The sequence below is a fragment of the Melospiza melodia genome, chromosome W, assembly GCF_035770615.1.
Source record: "Melospiza melodia melodia isolate bMelMel2 chromosome W, bMelMel2.pri, whole genome shotgun sequence".
In the NCBI taxonomy this organism is placed as follows: domain Eukaryota; kingdom Metazoa; phylum Chordata; class Aves; order Passeriformes; family Passerellidae; genus Melospiza; species Melospiza melodia.
In genome coordinates, this window is record NC_086225.1 from 27684994 (window position 1) to 27701187 (window position 16194).

Consider the following 16194-nt stretch of genomic DNA (forward strand, 5'->3'; position numbering starts at 1 on the left):
CCGACTTGGCACTGGTGCCACCTTGAGTCTGGGAACCATCCTGTGTATCGTGGATTTTCAGGAGCCAGCCGGACAGTCCCAGCCATAGGCCCCCAAACACAAACCTCGGCCCTTTTCCCTGGGAAACAAACGTCACCTGCCCCGCTTCTGCATGGCAGATTGCAGGAGCCACTTGGTACTATCAAACCAGCCCGACTTGGCCGTAGTGCCAAATTGGGTCTGGGAACCATCCTGCGTATCATAGATTTTCCAGAACCAGACGGACACTGCAGGCCATAGGCCCTCAAACACAAACCTCGGCCCGTATCCCTGGCAAACAAAACTCAGATGCCCCGCTTCTGGATGGCAGATGGCAGGAGTCACTTGGTGCAATCAAACCAGCCCGACTTTGCAGTGTTGCCACCATGGGTCTGGGAACCATCCTGCGTATCGTGGATTGTCAGGAGCCAGCCGGACAGTCCCAGCCACAGGCCCCCAGGCAGAAATCTCGTCCCGTTTCCCTGGCAAACAAAACTCTGCTACCCCACTTGTGGATGGTAGATTGCACGAGCCACTTGGGACTGTCAAACCAGCCCGACTTTGCAGTGTTGCCACCATGGGTCTGGGAAACATCCTGCCTATGGTGGATTTTCAGGAGCTAGCCGGTCACTCCCTCACACAGGCTACCAAAAAAAATCTCGGCCCTTTTCCCTGGGAAACAAAAGTCACCTGCCCCGCTTCTGGATGGCAGATTGCTGGAGCCACTTTGAACTGCCAAATAGACCTCACTTGCCAGTGTTGCCCCTTTGGGACTCGGAGCCATCCTGCCTATAAAAGATTTTAAAGAGCCAGCGGGCCACTCTCAGCCTAATGCCCCGAAAGGTAAACCATGGCCCTTTCCCCTTGCAAAAAAAACTCACCTGCCCTGCTTCTGAATGGCAGACTGCAGGAGCCAGTTTGTACGTTCAAACCAGCCTGACTTGGCAGTGGTGCCACCTTGGGTCGCGTAAACATCCTGCGAATTGTGGATTTTAAGGTGCCAGCCAGCCACTCCCTGCCACAGGCCCCCAAACAAAAACAACAGCCCTTTTCCTTGGCAAACAAAACTCAGCTGCCCTGCTTCTACATGACAGATTGCAGGAGGCACTTGATACTGTAAAACCAGCCTGACTTGGCAGTGGTGCCATGTTGGGTCTGGGAACCATCCTGCGTATTGTGGATTGTCAGGAGCCAGCTGGACAGTCCCAGCCATAGGCCCCCAGACACAAATCTCAGCCCGTTTCTCTGGAAAACAGAGCTCACCTTCCCCACTTGTGGATGGCAGATTGCACGAGCCACTTGGGACTGTCAAATCAGCCTGACTTGGCAGTGGTGCCACCTTGGGTCTGGGAACCATCCTGCGTATAACGGATTTTCGGGAGCCAGCCGGCCACTCCCAGCCACAGTCCACCAAATATAAACCACGGCCCTTTTCCCTTGGAAACAAAACTTAGCTGCCCCGCTTCTGGATGGCAGACTGCAGGAGCCACTTGGTACTATCAAACCAGCCCGACTTGCCACTGGTGCCACCTTGGGTCTGAGAAGAATCCTGCGTATCGTGGATTTTCAGGAGGCAGCCAGCCTCTCCCAGCTACAGGACCTCAAACAAAAACCACGACCTTTTTCCCTGGCAAACAAAACTCAGCTGTCCCACTTCTGGATGGCAGATTGCAAGAGCCAATTGTTACTATCAAACCAGCCTGACTTAGCACTGGTGCCACATTGGGTCTGGGAACCATCCTGCGTGTCGTGGATTTCAAGAGCCACCCGGCAACTCCCAGCCACAGGCAATCAAACAAAAAGCACGGCCTTTTTCTCTGGCAAAAAATACTCACCTGCCCTGTTACTGGAAAGCAGATTGCAGGAGCAACTTGGTAATATCAAACCTGCCCGACTTACTACTGTTGCCGTCTTGGGTCTGGGAACCATCCTGCGTATCATGGACTTTCATGGTCCAGCCGGCCACTCACAGCCACAGGCCCTCAAACACAAACCACGGCCCTTTTCCCTTGTAAACAAAACTCACCTGCCCACTTCTGGATGGCAGATTGCAGGAGCCACTGGGTACTATGAAACCAGCCTGATTTGGATCTGGTGCCACCTTGGGGCTGGGAACCATCCTGCAGAAGATGTTTTGGACAATATTTCTTCCTGCCAAACAATTGGCAGACCTCCGTGCAACGTCTAGAGCACGATGGGAGTTTTTTCTGTGCTGGCACAGTTTTTCCTAGCCAGACGTAGTGGAAAAGCTTTCTGCTAACATGTAGACGAGAAGAGGTGCTAAAGACGAAGATACGCTTCTCTACAGGGCTAAAAGCCGCTACCGGGCGTCTTTTGGCAGAAGCAGTGCTCCGGAGAGCACTGTGACCGGCACAATCGTCTTTGCGCAAAGTAGCCGCTTCTTCGCCTCCAGGAGCCGGAGAGAGCAGCAGCTTCGGAAAGGTGAAGAAGGAAGCTGTACAACACTGGGATTGTGTGCGCAGCTTGCCAACTGATAGAAAACAGTACCTTTGCACTCTCCTGACTTTTCCAATCACATGAACATTCGATTGGAAGCAGTTTTGGACAACTTTTCTTTTCTTCCTGCCAAACACTTGACAGACCTCCGTGCAATGTCTAGAACACGATGGGAGTTGTTTTCTGTGCTGGCACAGTTTTTCCTAGCCAGACGTAGTGGAAAAGCTTTCTGCTAACATGTAGACGAGAAGAGGTGCTAAAGACGAAGATACGCTTCTCTACGGGGCTAAAAGCCGCTACCGGGCGTCGTTTGGCAGAAGCAGCGCTCCGGAGAGCACTGTGACCGGCACAATCGTCTTTGCGCAAAGTAGCCGCTTCTTCGCCTCCAGGAGCCGGAGAGAGCAGCAGCTTCGGAAAGGTGAAGAAGGAAGCTGTACAACACTGGGATTGTGTGCGCAGCTTGCCAACTGATAGAAAACAGTACCTTTGCACTCTCCTGACTTTTCCAATCACATGAACATTCGATTGGAAGCAGTTTTGGACAACTTTTCTTTTCTTCCTGCCAAACACTTGACAGACCTCCGTGCAATGTCTAGAACACGATGGGAGTTGTTTTCTGTGCTGGCACAGTTTTTCCTAGCCAGACGTAGTGGAAAAGCTTTCTGCTAACATGTAGACGAGAAGAGGTGCTAAAGATGAAGATACGCTTCTCTACGGGGCTAAAAGCCGCTACCGGGCGTCGTTTGGCAGAAGCAGCGCTCCGGAGAGCACTGTGACCGGCACAATCGTCTTTGCGCAAAGTAGCCGCTTCTTCGCCTCCAGGAGCCGGAGAGAGCAGCAGCTTCGGAAAGGTGAAGAAGGAAGCTGTACAACACTGGGATTGTGTGTGCAGCTTGCCAACTGATAGAAAACAGTGCCTTTGCACTCTCCTGACTTTTCCAATCACATGAACATTCGATTAGAAGCTGTTTTGGACAACTTTTCTTTTCTTCCTGCCAAACACTTGACAGACCTCCGTGCAATGTCTAGAACACGATGGGAGTTGTTTTCTGTGCTGGCACAGTTTTTCCTAGCCAGACATAGTGGAAAAGCTTTCTGCTAAGGTGTAGACTACAAAAGACGCTAAACACGAAAGTACCATGCTCTCCGGAGCTGAAAGCCGCTCCCGGGCGTCTTTTGGCAGAAGCCGCGCTAAGGACAGCACTGTGACCAGCACAATCGTCTTTGCGCGAAGTAGCCGCTTCTTCGCCTCCGGGAGCCGGAGAGAGCGTCAGCTTCTGAAAGGTGAAGAAGGAAGCTGTACAACACTGGGATTGTGTGCGCAGCTTGCCTACTGATAGAAAACAGTACCTTTGCACTCTCCTGACTTTTCCAATCACATGAACATTCGATTGGAAGCTGTTTAGGACAACATTTCTTTTCTTCCTGCCAAACACTTGGCAGACCTCCGTGCAACATCTAGAACACCATGGGAGTTGTTTTCTCTGTTGGCACAGTTTTTCCTAGCCAGACATAGTGGAAAAGCTTTTTGCTAAGATGTAGAGGAGAAGAGGTGCTAAAGACGAAGGTACGCTGCTCTCCGGAGCTAAGAGCCGCTCCCGGGCGTCTTTCGGCAGAAGCCGCGCTAAGGAGAGCACTGTGACCGGCACAATCGTCTTTGCTTTAACTAGCCGCTTCTTCGCCTCCGGGAGCCGGAGAGAGCGGCAGCTTCGGAAAGGTGAAGAAGGAAGCTGTACAACACTTGGATTGTTTGCGCAGCTTGCCAAATTATAGAAAACAGTGCCTTTGAACTCTCCTGACTTTTCCAATCACATGAACATTCGATTGGAAGCTGTTTTGGACAACTTTTCTTTTCTTCCTGCCAAACACTTGGCAGACATCCGTGCAACGTCTAGAACACAATGGGAGTTGTTTTCTGTGCTGGCACAGTTTTCCTAGCCAGAAATAGTGGAAAAGCTTTTTGCCAAGATGTAGACTACAAGAGAGGCTAGGGACTTGATGTAAGCAAATGACACCCATATTCAAAAAAGGCAATTAGGGGTACTTGCAATGGTACAAACCATCCAGCCTCGTTTTTATCCCCAGGAAGTTGATGAAGCAGCTCTTCCTTGAAAACCTTGCCAAGCACATGAAAGACGACAAAATAATGAAGTTCGCATCATTTTTCAGGGGAATTTCATGCTGAACATCACTTTAAACTCCTCTGATGAATCAACTTGACTGGTAGATGAAGGGAATATTATCTGCCTGGGCTTCAGGGAGGTTTTTGACATATCTCTACATGGCAGCACACATACATATGGAAGCAATAGTGCAAAGGGGAGGGAATCAGTGTCTTTTCAGTGATGCTGAGTGAAAAGACAAGAGGCAGTGGGCACACACTGAAATACAGGAGATTGCCTTTGAACATCAGTAAATGATTCTTTACTGTGAGGGTGACTGAACCACGGCGCAGACTGCCCAGAAAGATTGTGGAGCCTGGATCTTTGAAGACATTAAAAGTACACCCAGATAGAATCCTGGGCAAGAGGCTCTAGGTATCCTGGTTTAGGCAGGGGGGTTGGGCCTGGTTAGCCCCACCAACCCCTTCCACTCTCATTCATTCTGTGCTAGTGAATTCTCTTCAAGATGCATTTCAAGCACTGGCATGACAAAGTTCTGTGCAGACAGAGATCCAAATGGACATGGCATCTAAGTTCCTTAAGCAGCGTTCAAGAAGAATGTAAAACTCTGGGACAAGTGTCTCTTCCCTAACTGAATCCCTTTCATGGGAAAATTCCCAGCTCTAGAAAGATCTTCTGATACGCATGCTTAAGACTGACACTGGCTGAGCAAATTTCTCCCTATGTGTATCTAAGACCAGTTAGGATCTTCACCCAAAGTGCTGTCAACATAGTCACAGAATGCCTATTGTTAAGAAGTGACAACTTCCATCAGAATGGCAACTATTGGTCCACAAAATGGATGAATGGATGGGAATTATCTACTTGGGTTAAAAACAAAAATAAAGAGTTGGTCTTTATTTATCAATTTCATTGCAATATTGATAAGGGAAGAAAAAGACCTAAGTCCTTGACTTTCTGAACTCGAGGAAAGATTTTAAAAATTCCTTGTAAAAATGTATGATCACAATCAGACTATTGAAACCATTTCAGTTGGGAAAAAGTTCCAAAATTGTCTAGATAGTGGCAAAAAAGCCAAGAAAATAGGAAAGAAACATAAAGAGAGCAAAAGAGTCAGCTTGAGTGTACAAGCTCGTTCTAGAAGTAGTCTGCTGGGGAAAGGAAACCCCAGTTGAATTTCCAATGTATTCCTGCGCTTGATTCAGTAACTGGTCAATGTAAAAACCAATCCTTTTGTACAACTTCTTCCAGCAACAAAAACTCCAACAGGTTGACACTACCATCATGCCTGTTCCAGACATATTTAAAAGAGAAATGATGATTTTCTTGAAAACCTACTTGCATAAAAGTTGCAAGATGGTGGAGGGATTCCCACATCCTCCTTCCTCCATCTGGCTTGAAAGTATATTTGATAAAATATGCAACAAAGCACATGATTTATAAGGGAGAGTCAAATGGATTATTTGGGAATTGATCTCTTGTTGATAGGAAACTTCATATCCACTCGGCGTGACCTTTTTAAAACAAAATGTGGAGCTGAGGCATGAATCTGCCACAACAATTGTAAAGCAAACATACACACTCCCCTTCTCATGCCCCCCCTTCCACACACACCTAGGCACACACAGAGATCAGCATAGCAGATCATGAACACCTTGGAAAAGACTGAAATGCTAAATGCCTCTCTTGATGGGCAAAAGAGCTGGTGCAGTAATTCAAATGCCTGGTACAAAAATTCTGTTAAATATTTAGCTCCTATTTAAAACACAGCTTTTCATTTCATTCTATTTACAGAATATTTTCATTTCATTTGTTTCTTTAAAATTACTTAGTTCTCACCTGTTGTATGTCTAGGAATATTTTCTTTGAAAAATAGAAAAAAATAGATGATATCTTTTCAGCAGAAAACATTGGTTGATACAATTTTAAACCATCATGATATGGAAGAATTCCTCTGTCCCTCTTGAAGGTGGAAGAAGCATTTGGATCACAGATCATCTACAATGAAATACTTGACATGTTTAAGATGCTTTCAATCAATTTTGATCGTCAATTGCTTATTCGTTGTAAACAGTAATTTTTCAGTGAAGGGAAAGTGTGTGTGGTATATCTACATGATGTGTTCAAACCCAGTTCCTACTAATGGCCAGGCTAAATTCCAGTAAATAATGTCCCGAATGAAATTTTGCCGCCTTCTTTGGCACTTCATGAAATCTTACCATGATGAAGTGCTGAAACACAGAGATTTTCTCTTATAGAGTGTCTCATGTTGAAACCCATCGCATGGATTTTATGCTGTAATTCTTATCTCTTTTAAAATTTGCTATCTTCTGTACAGTTTTCATGAACCTTACTGTTACAGTAGTGAATAGCACAGATAAATGTCATTTTGTACAACTTTGAATTTACCCCAAGAGCTGAGAGAAAACTTGCTCCTATACTTCAATCCGAGTTTCTTCTATAGTCCAACTTTGTTTCTCTGCCATCAAGCTTCTCCTTTGTTGCTGCTCCAAGCCCCGTCCAAGCTGACCTTGAATACTTTCAGGGATGGGACACCCACAACTTCTCTGGGCAACCTGTTCCAGTGTTCCAGCACTCCCACAGTAAAAAAGGCCTTCCTTTCATCTAATATGTGTAGGAAATCATAAATCTAGGCATAGAAACTTGGAGTGCAAATTTGAAATTCTTTGGATTGGAAGCACATTTTATATGAATACTGACTTACAGATGACTAAAAGATGTTGATGGGCATTTGAGCTGACAAGTTTTGAAAAAGTCCACAGAAATTAAAATTGAAACCACTAAAATTAAAAACTTCTTACCATTTTCTTTTTCCTCCCATATTTAAAAAATTGCATATGTCAGATATCAGCGCTTCATGCAAACCTCTCAGACGCTCTCAGAGAAAAAGCTTTTCTTTCAGACTAAGTTGCGGTTGACGTAGAACACTAGCAGGAGTGAAAGTTTTTCTGGGCATCAGGGCAGCACCTTCTCCTTGGATTTGTGTGCAGAATGCATGTTATCCAAACTGGAAAATAGATCCCATCTCTGTTCTATTCATCATTCTTACTACATCAGGCCAGAAGATTCTGTGAAAAGTAGCCTGTGGACGTTGAAGATAGCGCATGTGAAATAGATGAGAGGTGATGGAGAAGTTGAGGGAGAGAAGAAAGAGCATATTGCCCAGTACGGACACCAGAAATTATTTCTTCACGTGATCATGGCAGATTGCAGGAGTCACTTGGTAATATCAAACCAGCCCGACTTGGCACTGGTGCCACCTTGGTTCTGGGAACCATCCTGCGTAACGTGGATTTTCAGGAGACAGCCGGCCACTCCCAGCCACAGGCCCCCAAACACAATCTAAGGCCTGTTTCCCTGGCAAAAAAAACTCAGCTGCCCCGCTTCTGGATGGCAGATTGCAGGAGCCATTTGGTACTATCAAACCAGCCCGACTCGTCCCTGGTGCCACCTTGCGTCTGGGAACCATCCTGCGTAACGTGGATTTTCAGGAGCCTGCTGACCACTCCCAGCCATAGGCCCACAAATACAAACCACAGCCCTAATCTCTGGCAAGAAACACTAACCTTCCCCACTACTGGATGGCAGATTGCAGGAGCCACTTGGTACTATCAAACCAGCCCGACTTTGCACTGGTGCCACCTTGGGTCTCAGAACCATCCTGCCTATCATAAATTTTCAGGATCCAGCCGGACACTTCCGGCCATAGGCCCCCAGACAAGAACCTGGTCCCGTTTCCCTGGCAAACAAAACTCACCTGCCCCTCTTCTGGATGATAGATTGCAGGAGGAACTGGGTACTATGAAACCAGCCCGACTTGGCACTGGTGCTACCTTGGGTCTGGGAACCATCCTGCCTATCGTGGATTGTCAGGAGCCTGCCGGCCACTCCCAGCCATAGTCCCCCAAAGAAAAACCTCGGCCCTTTTCCCTTCCAAACAAAACTCAGCTGCCCCGCTTCTGGATGGCAGATTGCAGGAGCCACTTGGGACTGTCAAACCACCCTGACTTGGCACTGGTGCCACCTTGGGTCTGGGAACCAGCCTGCATATCGAGGATTGTCAGGAGCCTGCCGGCCACTCCCAGCCATAGTCCCCCAAAGAAAAACCTCGGCCCTTTTCCCTTCCAAACAAAACTCAGCTGCCCCGCTTCTGGATGGCAGATTGCAGGAGCCACTTGGTACTATCAAACCAGCCCGACTTGGCAGCGGTGCCACCTTGGGTCTGGGAACCAGCCTGCATATCGAGGATTTTCAGGAGCCAGCTGGCCACTCCCAATCACAGGCCCCCAAACACCATCTAAGGCCCGTTTACCTGGCAAACAAAACTCACCTGCCCTGCTTCTGGATGGCAGATTGCAGGAGCAACTTGGTACTATCAAACCAGCCCGACTTGGCAGCGGTGCCACCTTGGGTCTGGGAACCATCCTGCGTATTGTGGATTTTCAGGAGCTAGCCGGTCTCTCCCTGTCAGAGATCCCCAAAAACAAACCTCGACTCTTTTCCCTGGCAAACGAAAGTCACCTGCCCCGCGACTGGATGGCAGATTGCAGGAGGCACTTGGTACTATCAAACCAGCCCAGCTTGGCACTGGTGCCACCTTGGGTCTTGGAAAAATCCTGCATATCAAAGATTTTCAGGAGCCAGCCGGCCACCCTTTGCCACAGTTGTTTAAACAAAATCCACGGACCTTTTCCCTTGGAAACAAAAGTCAGCTGCCCCGCTTCTGCATGGAAGATTGCAGAAGCCAATTGCTACTATCAGAAAAGCCTGACTTCGCGCTGGTGCCACATTGGGTCTGCGAAACCATCTTTCGTATCGTGGATTTTCAGGGGCCAGCCGGCTACTCCCAGCCATAGGCGCCCAAACACAAACCACGGTCCTTTTCCTTGGCAAACAAAACTCACCGGCCCCTCTTCTGGATGGCAGATTGCCGGAGGAACTTGGTATTATCAAACCAGCTTGAATTGACACTGGTGCCACCTTGGGTCTGGGAACCATCCTGCGTATCGTGGATTTTCAGGAGCCAGCCGGCCTCTCCCGGCCACTGCACCGAAACAAAAACCACGGCCATTTTCCCTGGTAAATTAAACTCAGCTGTCCCACTTCGTGATGGCAGATTGCAGGAGCCACTTGTTACTATCAAACAAGCCTGACTTGGCACTGGTGCCAACTTGGGTCTGGGAACCATCCTGCGTATCGTGGATTTTCAGGAGCCAGCCGGCCACTCCCAGCCACACACCCAAAACCACAAACCTCGGCTTCTTTCTCTGGCAAATAAAACTCACGTGCCCCGTTTCTGGATGGCAGATTGCAGGACCCACTCCCTTCCACAGGCCCCCAAACAAAAACCACGGCCCTTTTCCCTGGCAAACAAAACTCAGCTGCCCCGCTTTAGGATTGCATATGGCAGGATCTACTTGTTACTATAAAAGCAGCCTGACTTGGACCTGGTGCCAACTTTGTTCTGGGAACCATCCTGCCTATCGTAGATTTTCAGGAACCATCCGGACAATGCAGGCCATAAGCCCCTAGAGAAAAACCTTGGCCCGTTTCCCTGGCAAACAAAACTCACCTGCCCTACTTCTGGATTGCAGATTGCAGGAGCCACTTGGTACTATCAAACCAGCCCGTCTTGGTACTGGTGCCACAATGGGTCTGTCAAACATCCTGCGTAATGTGGATTTTCAGGACACAGCCGGTAACTCCCAGCCGCAAACCTCCAAACACAAACCACCGCCCTTTACACTGGCAAACAAAACTCAGCTGCCCCGCTTCTGGATGGCAGATTGCACGAGCCACTTGGTTCTATCAAACCAGCCTGACTTGGCACTGGTGACACCTTGGGTCTGGGAACCATCCTGGCTATCGTGGATTGGCAGGAGGCTGCCGGCCACTCCCAGGCATAGGACCCCAAACACAAACCACGGCCCTTTTCTCTGACAAAAAAAACTCACCTGCCCGGCTTCTGGATGGCAGATTGGAGGAGCCACTTGGGACTATCAAACTGTGAAAGTCCGCCCGAAATAAACGGGTAACGAATGATTTTTGGGTGCAAAAATAACCAACACAAGGCACAGGGGTTTTGCAGTAACAAATCAACAAGGTGCAGTTTTATTGATTATAACCACAGGTAAATATGCATTTGGTTAAGGGATCCGGGGAAGAGAAGGGTAAGACAAGGAAAAAGGGAGGAAAGAAGGTCAGGGAATGGGGTATAGCTACCAAAACGTGATGTCTTTGGGGTCCCGCCGCCGAAACTCGCTGGTACACGTCTTGGGGAGTACTCAAAGGGCAGTCGGACCGAACCCCAATATATATACCGTTCTTGGTTGGGGGAAGGGTGGCTGAAATTAGGTTTCCATGGAGGGGAGAAGTCCATTGTTTTCATGGCCGAATGCTCACAGGTACGTTAAGTTTTCCCCCTCCCTGAATTGGGAGGGGGTACAGTCCCAGTCTCTGGAAGGAGGTTGCCATGGGGGTGCCATGGGGGTGCCATGGGGGTGCCAATAGGGTGCCAGAGGGGTTCTGGGTTCCTTGACGAGGGGATTCGCATCTCGGTTGGTCCATCACAATGGTTGAAGACAGGCAAGAGGGGTCTTCTCATGGAGCGGGGGGGAGCCACCCCAGAGCTCAGTCTAGCCAGCGCAGGAGTTTGGAAGAAAGTCCAGTTCAATTGTCCAGAAAAGGGCAGCATGTCCCCTTCGAGTACAGCATGGCGTGTCCTGCAAGCATCACTTGTGAACACACTAGATAAGCAGGAGACTTTCTTTCCCAACCGGCTCAGCAGTTTTAACTCTTCGGTAGTCTTTTCTCATGACAATTGTGAGGAAAAAAATGAAGGATTTTCGGATGGACGTCTACACAAACCAGGCCGACTTGGCACTGGTGCCAACATGGGTCTGGGAACCATCCTGCGTATTGTTGATTTTCAGGAGCCAGCCGGCCACTCCCAGCCACAGGCCCATCAACACAAACGACGGCCCTTTTCCCTGGCAAAAAAAACTCACCTGCCCCGCTTCTGGATGGCAGATTTCAGGAGCCACTTGGCACTATCAAAACAGCCCGACTTGGCACTGGTGCCACCTTGAGTTTGGGAGCCATCCTGCCTATGTTAGATTTTCATGAACCAGCCGGACACTGCAGATCATAGGCCCCCAGACAAAAACCTCGGCCTGTTTATCTGACAAAAAAAACTCACCTGCCCCGCTTCTGGATGGCAGATTTCAAGAGCCACTTGGCACTATCAAAACAGCCTGACTTTGCACTGGTGCCACCTTGGGTCTGGGAACCATCCTGCGTATCGTGGATTTTCAGGAGTCAGCCGGCCACTCCCAGCCACAGGACCCCAACCACAAACCTTGGCCCATTTCCCTGGCAAACAAAACTCACCTTCCCCTCTCCTGTGTGGCAGATTGCAAGAGGCACTTGGTAATATCAAAGCAGCCCTACTTGGCACTGGTGCCACCATGGGTCTGGGAACAATCCTGCGTATCGTGGATTTTCAGGAACCCGCGGACATTGCAGGATATTGGCCCCCAGAGAAAAACATCGGCCCTTTTCCCTCGAAAAAAAAACTCAGCTGCCCCGCTTCTGGATGGAAGATTTCAGGAGGCACTTGGTAATATCAAACCAGCCCCATTTGGCACTGGTGCCACCTTGGGTCTGGGAAACATCCTGCCAACCGTGGACTGTCAGGAGCCTGCCGGCTACTCCAAGCCAAAGGCCCACAATCACAAACAACGGCCCTTTTCCCTTGCAAAGAAAACTCAGCTGCCCCGCTTTTAGATGGCAGATTGCAGGAGGCACTTTGTACTATCAAACCAGCCCGACTCGGCACTGGTGCCACCTTGGGTCTGGGAAGCATCCTGCCTATCATAAACTTTCAGGAGGCAGCCGGCCACTGCCGGCCATAGGCCCCCAGACACAAAGCTCGGCCCGTTTCCCTGGCAAAGAAAACTCAGCTGCCCCGCTTCTGGATGGCAGATTGCACGAGCCGCTAGGTACTATCAAACCAACCCGACTAGGCACTGAGGCCACCTTGGGTCTGGGAACCATCCTGCACAGAGTGCATTTTCAGGAGCCAGCAGGCCACTCCGAGCCACAGTCCCCCAAACACAATCCACAGCCCTTTTCTCTGGCAAACAAAACTCACCTGCCCTGTTTGTCGATGGCAGATTGCCGGAGCCACTTGGGAGTATCAAACCAGGCCGACTTGGCACTGGTACCAACATGGGTCTGGGAACCATCCTGCCTATCGTAGATTTTCAGGAGCCAGCCTTCCACTCCCAGCCAGATGCCCTCAAACACAGACCACGGCCCTTTTGCCTTGCAAAAATCTCACCTGCCCCGCTTCTTGACGGCAGATTGCAGGAGCAACTTGGTACTATCAAACCAGCCCAACTTGGCACTGGTGCCACCATGGATCTGGGAACCATCCTGCCTATCGTAGATTTTAAGGAACCCGCCGGCCACTACCGGCCATAGGCCCCCAGACAAGAACCTGGTCCCGTTTCCCAGGAAAACAAAACTCACCTGCCCCTCTTCTGGATGACAGATTGCAGGAGGAACTTGTTACTATCAAACCAGCCCGACCTGGCACTGGTGCAACCTTGGGTCTGGGAACCATCCTGCGTAACGTGGATTGTCAGGAGCCTGCCGGCCACTCCCAGCCATAGTCCCCCAAACAAAAACCTCGGCCCTTTTCCCTTCCAAACAAAACTCAGCTGCCCCGCTTCTGGATGGCAGATTGCAGGAGCCACTTGGGACTGTCAAACCAGCCCGACTTGGCACTGGTGCCACCTTGGGTCTGGGAACCAGCCTGCATATCGAGGATTTTCAGGAGCCAGCTGGCCACTCCCAATCACAGGCCCCCAAACACCATCTAAGGCCCGTTTACCTGGCAAACAAAACTCACCTGCCCTGCTTCTGGATGGCAGATTGCAGGAGCAACTTGGTACTATCAAACCAGCCCGACTTGGCAGCGGTGCCACCTTGGGTCTGGGAACCATCCTGCGTATCGTGGATTTTCAGGAGCTAGCCGGTCTCTCCCTGTCAGAGATCCCCAAAAACAAACCTCGACTCTTTTCCCTGGCAAACGAAAGTCACCTGCCCCGCGACTGGATGGCAGATTGCAGGAGGCACTTGGTACTATCAAACCAGCCCAGCTTGGCACTGGTGCCACCTTGGGTCTTGGAAAAATCCTGCATATCAAAGATTTTCAGGAGCCAGCCGGCCACCCTTTGCCACAGTTGTTTAAACAAAATCCACGGACCTTTTCCCTTGGAAACAAAAGTCAGCTGCCCCGCTTCTGCATGGATGATTGCAGAAGCCAATTGCTACTATCAGAAAAGCCTGACTTCGCGCTGGTGCCACATTGGGTCTGCGAAACCATCTTTCGTATCGTGGATTTTCAGGGGCCAGCCGGCTACTCCCAGCCATAGGCGCCCAAACACAAACCACGGTCCTTTTCCTTGGCAAACAAAACTCACCGGCCCCTCTTCTGGATGGCAGATTGCCGGAGGAACTTGGTATTATCAAACCAGCTTGAATTGGCACTGGTGCCACCTTGGGTCTGGGAACCATCCTGCGTATCGTGGATTTTCAAGAGCCAGCCGGCCTCTCCCGGCCACTGCACCGAAACAAAAACCACGGCCATTTTCCCTGGTAAATTAAACTCAGCTGTCCCACTTCGTGATGGCAGATTGCAGGAGCCACTTGTTACTATCAAACAAGCCTGACTTGGCACTGGTGCCAACTTGGGTCTGGGAACCATCCTGCGTATCGTGGATTTTCAGGAGCCAGCCGGCCACTCCCAGCCACACACCCAAAACCACAAACCACGGCTTCTTTCTCTGGCAAATAAAACTCACGTGCCCCGTTTCTGGATGGCAGATTGCAGGACCCACACCCTGCAACAGGCCCCCAAACAAAAACCACGGCCCTTTTCCCTGGCAAACAAAACTCAGCTGCCCCGCTTTAGGATTGCATATGGCAGGATCTACTTGTTACTATAAAAGCAGCCTGACTTGGACCTGGTGCCAACTTTGTTCTGGGAACCATCCTGCCTATCGTAGATTTTCAGGAACCATCCGGACAATGCAGGCCATAAGCCCCTAGAGAAAAACCTTGGCCCGTTTCCCTGGCAAACAAAACTCACCTGCCCTACTTCTGGATTGCAGATTGCAGGAGCCACTTGGTACTATCAAACCAGCCCGTCTTGGTACTGGTGCCACAATGGGTCTGTCAAACATCCTGCGTAATGTGGATTTTCAGGACACAGCCGGCCACTCCCAGCCGCAAACCTCCAAACACAAACCATGGCCCTTTACTCTGGCAAACAAAACTCAGCTGCCCCGCTTCTGGATGGCAGATTGCAGGAGCCACTTGGTACTATCAAACCAGCCTGACTTGGCACTGGTGACACCTTGGGTCTGGGAACCATCCTGGCTATCGTGGATTGGCAGGAGGCTGCCGGCCACTCCCAGGCATAGGACCCCAAACACAAACCACGGCCCTTTTCTCTGACAAAAAAAACTCAGCTGCCCCGCTTCTGGATGGCAGATTGCAGGAGCCACTTGGTTCTATCAAACCAGCCTGACTTGGCACTGGTGACACCTTGGGTCTGGGAACCATCCTGGCTATCGTGGATTGGCAGGAGGCTGCCGGCCACTCCCAGGCATAGGACCCCAAACACAAACCACGGCCCTTTTCTCTGACAAAAAAAACTCACCTGCCCGGCTTCTGGATGGCAGATTGGAGGAGCCACTTGGGACTATCAAACTGTGAAAGTCCGCCCGAAATAAACGGGTAACGAATGATTTTTGGGTGCAAAAATAACCAACACAAGGCACAGGGGTTTTGCAGTAACAAATCAACAAGGTGCAGTTTTATTGATTATAACCACAGGTAAATATGCATTTGGTTAAGGGATCCGGGGAAGAGAAGGGTAAGACAAGGAAAAAGGGAGGAAAGAAGGTCAGGGAATGGGGTATAGCTACCAAAACGTGATGTCTTTGGGGTCCCGCCGCCGAAACTCGCTGGTACACGTCTTGGGGAGTACTCAAAGGGCAGTCGGACCGAACCCCAATATATATACCGTTCTTGGTTGGGGGAAGGGTGGCTGAAATTAGGTTTCCATGGAGGGGAGAAGTCCATTGTTTTCATGGCCGAATGCTCACAGGTACGTTAAGTTTTCCCCCTCCCTGAATTGGGAGGGGGTACAGTCCCAGTCTCTGGAAGGAGGTTGCCATGGGGGTGCCATGGGGGTGCCATGGGGGTGCCAATAGGGTGCCAGAGGGGTTCTGGGTTCCTTGACGAGGGGATTCGCATCTCGGTTGGTCCATCACAATGGTTGAAGACAGGCAAGAGGGGTCTTCTCATGGAGCGGGGGGGAGCCACCCCAGAGCTCAGTCTAGCCAGCTCAGGAGTTTGGAAGAAAGTCCAGTTCAATTGTCCAGAAAAGGGCAGCATGCCCCCTTCGAGTACAGCATGGCGTGTTCTGCAAGCATCACTTGTGAACACACAAGATAAGCAGGAGACTTTCTTTCCCAACCGGCTCAGCAGTTTTAACTCTTCG